This window comes from Malus sylvestris, chromosome 4 (assembly GCF_916048215.2).
Source record: "Malus sylvestris chromosome 4, drMalSylv7.2, whole genome shotgun sequence".
Taxonomy (NCBI): Eukaryota; Viridiplantae; Streptophyta; class Magnoliopsida; order Rosales; family Rosaceae; genus Malus; species Malus sylvestris.
The window spans coordinates 14,169,955-14,183,530 of record NC_062263.1 but is presented as its reverse complement, the minus strand read 5'-3'; the positions used below and the strand labels follow the sequence as shown (position 1 = coordinate 14,183,530).

General features: G+C 38.1%; 1 pseudogene; it reads right to left on the bottom strand.

The window, feature by feature from the left end:
* Positions 1–9,520, bottom strand: part of LOC126618138 (uncharacterized) — an 83,349-nt pseudogene extending 73,829 nt beyond the window's left edge.
* Between the last annotated feature and the right edge of the window lie 4,056 nt (positions 9,521–13,576).

The following is a 13,576-nucleotide window of genomic DNA, read 5'->3' as shown; positions in this document are numbered from 1 at the left end:
TGAGTATATATCGTATATACACTCAATGTAGTCATAAGGATTTTCATTCTTATTTCTTTCGAATTAAGAGGTGTAACCCTATGACATAGTCATAAAGTTCAAACCATTCAACTGAGACGGTTTATAAATCCTTCTCGACTACCTTGGAGCTTGTGGTATAGGAACTAGGTTGTTATATTTGTTGATCACTATCTTGTTTCTTAAAGAACCATTCTTTGAGTTCTATCCCTCGTTCATTTGCTCTATCTTGGGCAAATCCTAGTGTAGGATTACAATGAACTACTCAACAAACAATATTTGTTAGTTGGTTTATAGAAGTGATATCCAAATGTTAATTTAAGGATATCCACAAGATAATTCTCAAACAAATATTGCTTATTAGCACACAACCCCAAATCTTAACATGATTAAGATTTGCCTTTCTTTCCAACTACATTTTATGGAGTCATGAAAATTTTGGAAGATCTTCTAATTGACAATCATATTGTCTTAGAAGCATATATCATATATATGGGTAATTGATAACATCCAACGAACTAAATCTTATTCAAGTTCGTTCTTCTCCTAATGGAGAAATCCATTATCTTTTGATGCTTCTTTCCTTGATATTTTTCAAGGAAACTGTTCTAAAGTGTTATCTTTCCTTGGATCAAATCTAAGGAGGCAAATACTTTAGACGTCTTACACATCAACTTACATTTCTTGAATTCTTTGAAACCTTTTGCAAAGTATTCGGACTTGTGTTTATTCAAAATAAACTATAGTCCAATCGAGAGTGATCTTCGGTGAATGTCATACAACATGAGTAGTATTATGTTGTGGACAAGTGCCACTAACATCTAAGTGAATTAACCTCAACAACTTTGTGATTCTTTCTTCTTTCCAAAAGAATAAATATTCGAACATTTCGCCTCTATACAATTTTAATAAGAAGGTATTGGATCCGGATCTAACGATCCAAAGCATCCATCTATGACCAACTCGTAATTTATGTTTTAGAGGTATCACAACTCAGTTGGGATTAGTCACTACCTTGCAACCTTTTGGGTTTTCAGCATCATTATATTCTAAACAGTTAACACTACCATATCATATCTACTATAGAGATAATTAATTAGATTACAATAATCTAATCATTCATTAATAAAGAACAATGTTTTGTCAAACAAAACATTCATCCATCTCTACTATAGTGACGGAATTAAGTTCCTTAAAATTGGAATGTAAAGACAATCTTTGGTTTTTTCCAATTTCTTTGGTAGTTCATATGAGGAAGTTAGTACCATCTGCTTTCGCAGAGATCTACATTTGATTCACGTTCCGAATATGAAGTACTTTCTCTTCTCTCATTAATCTTCTACTTTTTATTAGCCATACTTTTACAACGTGATGCGAAATATATAAACACACAAATTAAACCCTCTTTTTATCAATTGTAGTAAGGAATGTAAGTAGGGATCGTTCTAGGCCGGGGATTAGGAGGGATTGCTAAATCACTTAAAAACTGACTCAAAGACGTAAAAACAAAGTTTAAAACACTAAACTAGACTCAAAGAATGCAAAACTAAACTATAAAACACCAAAACAAACCAAAAGACTCAAAACAGCACCTAAACACAAATTTGGACGAAATTAAGTTATTACTTGACTCAAGACATTTAAAAACTCAAACTAAATTGATTTCTAACTAATCTAACACTTCAAAATAAAGGAGGAATTGGTTTTGACGAAATTTAAAACAAAACAAAAACTTTGTAACTCAAAACATATTTTAAAACGAAATTGATAAAAGTGAATGGATGGAAGGCTAGGTAAGGGGTTCTTCTCCACACATGTCACACTTGCATACAAAACGATTTCCAATTGCTTCTCAATAAACCATGAATTCCCAACACCCCAGATTAACCGTGAATTGCACTAATTAACCCTCAGATTTCCCTTAAGTTATTGAATTGGATGAATTTCATACGACAACCCAAAGCATTCCCTACAAGTTCCTTACATGAATTGCATATTAGAGATACAAGCAAGAATCATTAAGTTCAATGAAAATCATAAGCATTGGCGAGGCACTTGTTACTATGAATTGCATGAAACTTATGCCAAGAATTTACTTAACGCGATTGTGATCAACAACCTTTACTACTTTCGAATATAAGTTCATAACAATTAGGTGAAATTCCCTTATATCCTAGCATTAAACTTATGCAATGAAAATTAAGCATGCACTCTCAACCAACACACACAAATCAGTTTTAATTCATGTAGATAAGTAAATTGAATTCACAACTTATGAAACGCAATTAGAAGTAATCAAATCACATAACAAGCATAAACATGGTTTTGAATCCCCCCTAGCCAAGGGGGGGGTTTAAGTTCTCATACTCACAAAGCAAAGATAAATAAATTTAGACATTGAAATCAAAGATAGAAAACACCTAGAGACGCTCCAACACTCCCAAGGCTTGGGCATAGGCACGGCACCAGGTTGTTCCTTCTTTCTCCTTCCTTGCAATCAGCGGCACTAGAGGGATGAGTGTGTTTGAGGGATGTATGAATGTAGAAAAATATGGTAGAGGATGGTGATCAATTGGTGCGGCAAAGGGTTGTATTTATAGGCTGAAAATCACAGCCCCTAGGTAGCAAAGGAAAAGGATTTAAAGGCCTAATTTGCATAGGAAAATAACACACAATCCTTGAAGGAAAACAAATCAGAAATCCAAAGGGAATGGGAGGATAAGGTGCGGCATTAAACTAGGAAAGGATAAGGGCTTCTAGAAACCAAAATCCCAAGGGAATTGGGTGAAAACTCACGGCAAGAATTGGAGGGAAAGTGGCTGAATTGCAATGCAAGGCAAAGGTCTTCTAGAAAGGTTCTTGGCCCCACCTTTGTAGGAAAGGATTAGGTCTTCTAGAAATCTGGTTTTAAGCATCCTAAAATAGTTAGGAATCCTCCCTCGCAGCTGGAATATAGGTGGATTAGGATTAGGATAAGATAGGATAGGATAAGGTTTGGATAATGTTTTGGATAAGGTTTCTTCACTTGAGCTGATTCTTTGGCTTTAACTTCCCTTCTTCAAGTAGGAAACCTTGTTTGAGTAGGAAACTTCAATCTTCTAGAAATCCCACTTCACTTAGGAATCATTCTTCAACTAGGAATCCTTCTTCAACTAGGAATCCATTGTTGACTAGGATTTCATCTTCAATTAAGCACTTTCCTACTTCAGTTAGGAAACTTTGCATCTTCAATTCTTCAACTTTGAAACACATTCCTAGCTTCTTCAATCCTTCAAATTCGTCCATTATTTGTGCTCCACATGCATGAGCTCCATTCTAGCTCAATTTTGCTCCAAAATGCTCCAATTTGCATCTTTTTGCTTACTTTATCCTTAAAACCTGAAAACACATGAAAATAGCTTAAAAGACTAACTTAACTAAGAAAACACAACATAAATGCATAAGAACTGGCTAACTAAGGCGCATAAATATGCTCCTATCAAATTCCCCCACACTTAGCTTTTGCTAGTCCTCGAGCAAAACAAAGAAACAAAACGAAACGAAACGAAACAAAATATCAAAACATAACCTAAACCTTCCAACGTTTGCCTCAGGGATTCCCAATGCACATGACATATTAAAAATCATCATTCCCACAGATTTTAGTCATCTTCACACTTAAGCACATACTTAATCATAGTCACCACGTACTAGTTCACATTTAACCAATTAAAACATGATTTTGAATGTAGTAACATGCCTTAGAGAATTTGCTCAATTCCTTACTAGATATGCACTCAATTGTCACACAGATTTTCTAACTACACACCCTATACTAGTTATATGTGAGAAGATTGATGTAAATATGAAAACGAACGCTCACATATATGTATAACAAAGAAAGCATTTTCTAGAGTTAATAAGCATTTAGATATGATCTCATGAATGGAATGCTACTACTTAGATGCGAGAACCAAGGATATCATATGCTCATACCAATTCCAAACTCCACATATTGAAACCCATAACAATCAAGATAGAAGCAAAGGGTTGTAACGGGGCTAAGGTATTGGCTAACAAAGAAAGGTAAGGATAAACAAACATTCTTAAAGAATAATAAGCAAAGTAATGAAATTGACACTTAGAATTCACTTTTGCATGCAAAAATCAATTTTTAAACACAAGGGGAAGACTCATGCAACACCTAGGACCAAATTCAAGCTTTTTGGACCCTTCTTCAACAACCAACACTTTAGAGCTCTTTTTCACATATTTTTCAACTCTTCTTCATTCTTTTCACACTTTTTTTCTTCATTTTTTCTTTTTCTACGAATTTTGCTCTTTTTTTTTTTTTTTTTTAACCCGTGCCCTTCTACTTCTTTTGGCACACAAAATTTCCCTTCCCCCATACTTATTTTTCTGCACAATGTTGATCAAAAGGAATTCCCTCTAAGTAATGTTTAGTATCCTTTAAGAACAAGGGTATGGATAGTCCTAATCTAGGCTAGGTAAGGATAATGTGGCTAACAAAGAAAAATGGCTAACTAAGGCTCAAAAGGGTAAACCTACAAAACAAATGCATGGTATGAAGGTTTTTTGGCTCTGGTGGTAACTACTAAACAACTTCATCTTGTTATATGTTATGCTAATCAATTGTATGCTTTGAATGAAATGGGTATGAGTTCTAATATTTGGATCTATAATGATGAAACGCCTTCTAAGTAGCAACCAAGCAAAGAATGATGAGATCATGCAACGACTTTAGAAAACAACAAATTCACAGATTATTAACTCTCCAAAGAATGTTTAGGCTCAAGTCTCACAAGGTTGTAGCGTTAGTTTGAGTTACTTCCTTCAAGCATGTTACAAAAACTGATTTTTTTTCTTTGTGTTTACATGTGAATTCGTAAACAACAACGATGACCAAGCATAAACAAAAGAGCATATCAAACTTCCATCCATGTTTGTAACTTTCTTTAACCGTCATGCAAGTAAAAACCAAATCCTCATCATTGTGTTGGAAGGTACTCTAAGACACAAGCAAACACACAAAAACGACTCTTTTTGGGTTTTGCAAAACAATTTTTCAAATTTTTATGAGATTTTCGGATTTTTATGTTAAAACACACTAAAACGCTTCAAAACACACTAAAAACACTTAAAAACAGTGAAAAACAACTTTGGAAATGTTAGGTGGTAAAATCCTACGAATTTTTCAATAAAAACACTTTGTTTACCCCCCCACACTGAAACCAAACATTGTCCTCAATGTTTCAAACATAGACTCACACAAAAACAAGCAAATAACACAACTAGCAAACATGGCAAATATGGCAAAGTAAAAGCAAACATGGGTTGCCTCCCACGAAGCGCTTGCTTTAACGTCTTCCAGCCGGACGATGCCTCCAATCAAGCTTGAATAGGGCCCACGACATGGAGGGAGACTTCCTCCACGGCCTTCTCCTCAAAAGTTGTGAAATATGGCTTCAAACGATGTCCATTGACTTTGAATTCTTGTTGCGTCCTCAAACTTTTAATTTGAACTGCACCATGCGGAAAAACATTAGTAACAATAAAAGGACCAATCCACTTAGAATGCAACTTACCTGGAAACAATCGAAGCTGAGAATTGAAAAGTAACACTTTCTGCTCGATAGAGAACGTCTTGCTATGAATCATCTTGTCATGGAATGCCTTCGTTTTCTCTTTGTAAATGCGAGCATTCTCGTAAGCTTCATTCCTAACTTCCTCAAGCTCATTCAATTGAAGCTTTCTATGAAGTCCTGCGGCATCAATGTCCATATTGAATGTTTTGATGGCCCAATGTGCTTTGTGCTCCAATTCAACCGGAAGATGGCATGGTTTCCCATAGATTAGCCGAAATGGGGACATTCCAATTGGTGTTTTGTAGGCTGTACGATACGCCCACAATGCATCATTCAAGCGCAAGCTCCAATCTTTCCGGTTTGGCCCTACGGTCTTCTCCAAAATCTGCTTGATTTCTCTATTTGAAACCTCCGCTTGCCCACTTGTTTGAGGATGATAAGGTGTTGCCACCTTATGCGTGACACTATATTTCTTGAGTAGCGCCTCAATGGTTCGATTGCAGAAATGGGAGCCCCCATCACTTATAAGTACCTGCGGCATTCCAAACCTTGCAAATATGTTAGTCTTAACAAAATCTGCAACCACTTTAGAATCATTAGTACGGGTGGCTCTTGCTTCCACCCATTTCGAAACATAATCAACCGCAAGTAGAGTATAAACAAAACCATGAGAGGAAGGAAAAGGACCCATGAAATCAATGCCCCAAACATAAAAAATTTCAACATTAAAGATGGGGCTTTGCAGCATTTGGTCTTTTGGTCCTATATTTCCAGTTCGTTGACAACGATCACATGCTATGCAAAATGTTCTAGCATCCTTAAAGATAGTAGGCCAATAAAAACCACATTCAAGTACTTTCCGTGCAGTCTTTTGAGTGCCAAAGTGACCTCCACATGCATAAGTGTGACAAAAGTTTAGAATAGACTGAATTTCAGAATCATGCACACACCTACGAATGATTTGATCAGAGCAATATTTCCATAAATAAGGATCATCCCACACATAATTTCGTGCATCATACTTGAGTTTATCACGTTGGTTTTTATTTAACTCACTTGGAATGACTTTAGACGCCAAATAATTAACTAAATATGCATACCATAGCACACTAACCTCAATGGACATCAATTGCTCATCCGGGAATGTTTCTGGGATAGGCACAACATCTTCTTCATGCACCAAACGGCTCAAGTGATCAGCCACCACGTTCTCACTTCCTTTCTTGTCTCGGATTTCGATATCGAACTGTTGGAGAAGAAGCATCCATCGAATAAGCCTTGGTTTAGCCTCCTTCTTCGTGAGCAAGTACTTCAACGTTGCATGATCAGTGTAAATTATTACTTTAGTACCAAGTAAATACGAACGAAACTTATCTAAAGCAAAAACAACAGCAAGAAGTTTTTTTTTCCGTTGTGGAATAATTCAATTGAGCGTCGTTCAAGGTCCTAGAGGCATAATATATGACGTGTGGCTGTTTGTCCTTCCTTTGTCCCAAAACAGTGCCTAGAGCATAATCGGACGCATCGCACATAAGCTCGAAGGGAATGCTCCAATCTGGTGGCCGAATGATGGGGGCCGAAGTTACCATCTCCTTGAGGTGTTTGAACGCCTTTTCACACTCCTCGTTGAATTCGAAGGACACATCCTTTTGGAGAAGTCGGCATAGGGGTGTGGAAATCTTTAAAAAATCCTTGATGAATTGCCTATAAAATACTGCATGACCAAGAAAAGAACGAACCTCTCTAACCGAAGTTGGAGAGGGTAAGTAGCGTACAAGATCTATTTTCGATTTATCAACCTCAATTCCCCTTTCAGAAACGATATGCCCTAAAACTATGCCTTGTTTTACCATAAAGTGACACTTTTCCCAATTTAAAACAAGGTTAGTTTCAACGCATCGTTTTAAGATTAATGTGAGATTTTCCAAGCAACCATTAAACGAATCGCCAAAGACACTAAAATCATCCATGAATACCTCAATAATCTTCTCAATAAAATCTGAAAAGATACTTACCATGCATCTTTGGAACGTGGCCGGTGCATTGCATAAACCGAATGGCATGCGACGGTAAGCAAAAGTACCAAATGGGCATGTGAAGGTGGTCTTTTCTTGGTCGTCCGGAGCTATGACAATTTGATTGTATCCCGAATAACCGTCAAGAAAACAATAAAAAGAATGACCGGCTAACCTTTCAAGCATTTGATCGATGAATGGTAATGGAAAGTGGTCATTCCTTGTGGTGTTGTTGAGCTTCCTATAGTCAATGCACACTCTCCAACCTGTTTGGATATGGGTTGGCACAAGCTCATCCTCGGGATTCTTCACCACAGTGACTCCGGACTTCTTTGGGACAACTTGAACCGGTGAAACCCAACGGCTATCCGAAATTGGATAAATCACTCCACAATCGAGAAGCTTTATAATCTCTTTTTTCACAACTTCCATCATTGGAGGGTTGAGTCGGCGTTGAGCCTCTCGAGTTGGTTTAGCCCCCTCCTCTAGAAATATGCGATGCATGCATGTTGTAGGGCTAATCCCCTTAATATCGACCAATGTCCATCCAATGGCTATTTTGTGCTCTTTCAACACCCGAATCAACTTTTCCTCCTCTAATGCCGTGAGTGATGAGGAGACAATGACGGGCAACGTCCCTTCATCTCCCAAAAATACATACTTTAAATGATCCGGCAATGGTTTAAGCTCAAGGACGGGGGCTTGAATCACAGAAGGCAACAACGTATTAGTGGAAACGGGAATTGGAATTGGGTTAGAAGGCTTACCACGATGTTGTGGCAATGATTCAAAGGCAACCACAAGCTCGGCATGTTCTTCCTTAGGTACGGCCAGATTGGGCTTCATTCCAATTCCTTGTGCAATTGTTGTTTCAAGGGGATCGTCTTCTAACATATCAAGATAATCCTGCACCAATTCATCCAATACATCAATAGAAAAACAAGAATGATCATCTTTAGGGAATTTCATAGCTTCAGAAATGTTAAAATTAATAATCTCCCCATCAAATTCCATTGTTAACGTCCCTTTGAACACATCGATCTTGGTGCGTGCTGTTTTCATGAAGGGCCTCCCAAGTAAAATCGGCAATAGGGTGACATTTGGTGAGTCCTCCATCTCTAAAACGTAGAAATCCGCTGGGAATATCAAGTTATCCACCTGCACCAACACATCTTCCAAAACTCCTTTCGGATATGCATTAGAACGATCGGCTAATTGAATTATAACACCATCATTTTTAAGCTCTCCTAAGTTCATAGATGCATATATTGAGTATGGCATGACATTAATTGAAGCTCCTAGATCTAACATAGCATGTTCAAACTTAGTATTGCCTATAACACATGGAATTGTAAAACTACCCGGATCTTTGCATTTAGGGGGTAATTTTCTTTGCAAAACAGCGGAAACATTCTCACTTACCTGGATAACCTCTTTGTTTGAAATTCTCCTTCTTTTTGTACATAGTTCCTTCAAAAACTTGGCGTACCTTGGTACTTGCTTAATTGCGTCAAGAAGAGGTATATTGACTTGCACTTTCCAAAACGTCTCCAAAATGTCTTTCTCGTTCTCCTCCTTTTTGGATTGCCTCAACCTGCTAGGAAAAGGCACGTTTAGTGGAATAGAACTAGAAGAATTCGGATTTGAACTTACCTTGGTCGAATTAGATGGTTCGAAAATGCAAGATGGCTGTGGCAAAGGTTGTTCCATCCTTGTTGTGGGTGTGGCTTGTGTTTCCTCCTTAAATAGAAACTTCTCATCCTCTTTATGACTTGATTTGGATGCTTGGGGTTCAGTTCCAACTTGTTTGCCACTCCTCAATGTGATTGCTTTGGCGGTTTCGAATCCCCCCTTTGGATTTGCAACGGTTGAACTAGGGAGTCTTCCTTGGTCTCGAAACATTCCTACAAACTCCACAATTTGCCCCACTTGCTTCTCCAACTCGTCCACCTTCTTGTCCCTAGTTTGCATGCCCTGCGCCATAGAAGTTAGTAAATTAAAAATCTGATCATTATCAATAGAAGAACCTGATTTTTGGGCGGGTTGTGCTTGGGGTTGATTTGGTGCAAACGGCTTTTGATAGAAACCCGGGGGTTGTTGCCTAAACGTGCTTTGTTGTTGGTCTTGTTGGGGTTCTCGCCATTTGAAATTTGGGTGATCACGCCAACCGGGGTTGTAAGTATTAGAAAAGGGGTCATTCCTCGGTTGGTATTGGTTGCCAAATCCCACGGCATTGAGGGTTTCCCACACTCCATTCTCTATCAATTGTGGGCACTTGTCCGTAGGGTGTCCTTGCATGGAGCATATGCCACAAGCTGCCACGTTTTGCACTTTTGGACCTTCCACCACCTGAGAAAGCAAAGTAGTAAGGTTAGCCATTTGATTTTGAAGTTCGGTTATGGCACTTACCTCATTCACTTGGTGTTGCCGTGGGTTGCTCCTTTGTCCAACACCTTCGTATTGTTGAGCGTTTAATGCTCGATTGGCAATCAATGTCTTTGCTGCAGTGGGGGTCTTGTCCACCAAGGCTTCTCTCGCCGAGGCATCTAGCATTTGACGTTTGATTGGTAAAAGCCCCTCGTATAAGTATTGTAGAAGAAGCTCCTCCTTCAGTTGATGTTGTGGACAAGAAGCAACAAGAGATTTAAAACGTTCATAATAAGTAGGAAAAGATTCACCTTCATCTTGTTGAATTCCACTTATCCTTTTTCGTAGGAGGATGACTCGAGAAGTTGGGAAAAACTTCTCAAAGAAGGCCCGTTTCATGCTCTCGCAAGATGTGACCGTTCCGGGAGCCAATTCATATAACCAATCTTTCACCTTTTCTAAGAGAGAAAAGGGAAAGGCCTTCATCTTTAATATGCTCCCATCGACGTTGATTGGAGTCATGCTTGAGCAAACCACCTCGAACTCTTTCAAGTGCTTGTTAGGATCCTCCATGGACAACCCATGGTATTTCGGAATGTGGTGTAGCAAACTTGACTTCAACTCGAATTCCTCGGTCTTTCCTTGGGCAGCTGTGGGATATTGAATACATAGAGGTGCGGCATTGTCCAATCCCGAAGCCGAAAGCTCCTTGATTGTACGATTGTCTTGTGCCATGGCTTCCTCCACTTCACCCACTCTTGCCGTGGGTTCCTCTTCCTCAAACTCAACTTCGGCTTCTGAGTTTGAACTTGATTCACTAGGTTCTGGATTCTTCCTTTTTCGTCTCAACTCTCGCTCAAAATCATCGTCAAAGTCCAAGATGTGTTCACGAATCGGATGAGAACTCCGAGTCATAAACTAGTACCTAAAACAAAAATAGGTCAGAATCTGGAATAATTAAACAAACTAAAATAAAACAATCCAAGGGATTAGCAACTTTGCTAATCCCCGGCAACGGCGCCAAAAATTTGATGCGAAATATATAAGCACACAAATTAAACCCTCTTTTTATCAATTGTAGTAAGGAATGTAAGTAAGGATCGTTCTAGGCCGGGGATTAGGAGGGATTGCTAAATCACTTTAAAACTGACTCAAAGACGTAAAAACAAAGTTTAAAACACTAAACTAGACTCAAAGAATGCAAAACTAAACAATAAAACACCAAAACAAACCAAAAGACTCAAAACAGCACCTAAACACTCAAAACTGCCTTAAAAACACAATCTGGGCAGTTTTGAACACCTAACACAAATTTGGACGAAATTAAGTTATTACTTGACTCAAGACACTTAAAAACTCAATCTAAATTGATTTCTAACTAATCTAACACTTCAAAATAAAGGAGGAATTGGTTTTGACGAAATTTAAAACAAAACAAAAACTTTGTAACTCAAAACAGATTTTAAAACGAAATTGATAAAAGTGAATGGATGGAAGGCTAGCTAAGGGGTTCTTCTCCACACATGTCACACTTGCATACAAAACGATTTCCAATTGCTTCTCAATAAACCATGAATTCCCAACACCCCAGATTAACCGTGAATTGCACTAATTAACCCTCAGATTTCCCTTAAGTTATTGAATTGGATGAATTGCATACGACAACCCAAAGCATTCCCTACAAGTTCCCTACATGAATTGCATATTAGAGATACAAGCAAGAATCATTAAGTTCAATGAAAATCATAAGCATTGGCGAGGCACTTGTTACTATGAATTGCATGAAACTTATGCCAAGAATTTACTTAATGCGATTGTGATCAACAACCTTTACTACTTTCGAATATAAGTTCATAACGATTAGGTGAAATTCCCTTATATCCTAGCATCAAACTTATGCATGAAAATTAAGCATGCACTCTCAACCAACACACACAAATCAGTTTTAATTCATGTAGATAAGTAAATTGAATTCACAACTTATGAAACGCAATTAGAAGTAATCAAATCACATAGCAAGCATAAACATGGTTTTGAATCCCCCCTAGCCAAGGGGGGGTTTAAGTTCTCATACTCACAAAGCAAAGATAAATAAATTTAGACATTGAAATCAAAGATAGAAAACACCTAGAGACGCTCCAACACTCCCAAGGCTTGGGCATAGGCACGGCACCAGGTTGTTCCTTCTTTCTCCTTCCTTGCAATCTGCGACACTAGAGGGATGAGTGTGTTTGAGGGATGTATGAATGTAGAAAAATATGGTAGAGGATGGTGATCAATTGGTGCGGCAAAGGGTTGTATTTATAGGCTGAAAATCACAGCCCCTAAGTAGCAAAGGAAAAGGATTTAAAGGCCTAATTTGCATAGGAAAATAACACACAATCCTTGAAGGAAAACAATTCAGAAATCCAAAGGGAATGGGAGGATAATGTTGGAAATGTGCCCTAAAGCCAATCATATGATGATACTTTACGGACATTTCACATGTTAAACTGATCTAGTTTAAATATAAAGGGCAAATATTATTGTTTAAGCCGTCTCATATAAATGTTATATGCTTAAACGATAAGTCCAAGGAATATGTGATTGGGAGAATACGATCTAAAGAAGTTAGATTCATGATACCATTCTTTCGTAGACACATCCTAAACGTTCCTGATCATAGGATTGCCAATTGGGCATTGACAGTCCGTTAAGATCAGCACGTGTTGTATCTTCTCTCAGGGAGAGTGACTAGTCTCGAGTCATTGGTGTGTGTGACATCAAGCCAAGTACGTAGGTGCTCAACAGAGAATGAGTTCACTGAACACGATCAACGAAGAGTTCTCATATTCATGTCACATGAGAACTCATGGTTGGGATAATGCAAAGTAGTCCTTTGACGTGAGGCATCACAGCTGTCTTGTGGTTAAGTCCTTGATCTTTGATTATGTCAAAGTCACCCCATCCGCGGGTGTCCACGGCATCGTTGGGGTTAAGCCACTTAGCCATGGAGACAAGTGAATGCGCAACAAGAGATCTCTAACCTTCAAACCGTTTGAGGGAGAATACTCTATGATATGATTTAGAACCTCTGGCCAGAGTATGAATGAGATTTAGGAAGTCGTTCCATATCACATTCAAGGTAATCATATAAGCACACGAATCACATTGGATAGTAGACATAAATAAATAAACTATCAAACCAAACAATGTGATCAAGAGTATTGTATTAGAGAAATACCGTATTGCATTTGTAATCCTAAACTGAATAGGTTCTCCACCTCTTCTGATTAGCTTGGGTAACTATGATATGCTGCTAGGTGTCACTCATGGTTTGTGGAAGCCCTAAACGTGTGTAATCACTAAAGGGAGAATTGAAAGTAAGTTTCAATTCACAATCGATGTGAAATGGTTTTAATCGCCCACTGCCTCGCTAAAAGGAACCTAATGGATCGTACACCGTGTAAGGTGGAGATTGAAGAAACAATGGAGATGAGTAAGAATAATTAAATAGTTTAATTATTTATGGCAAGGATTAATTAATATGTTAATTAATCAAACGAATAAGTTCCTTAAAGACCTCGGGATAGTTTTGGACCTCAAGGCCCA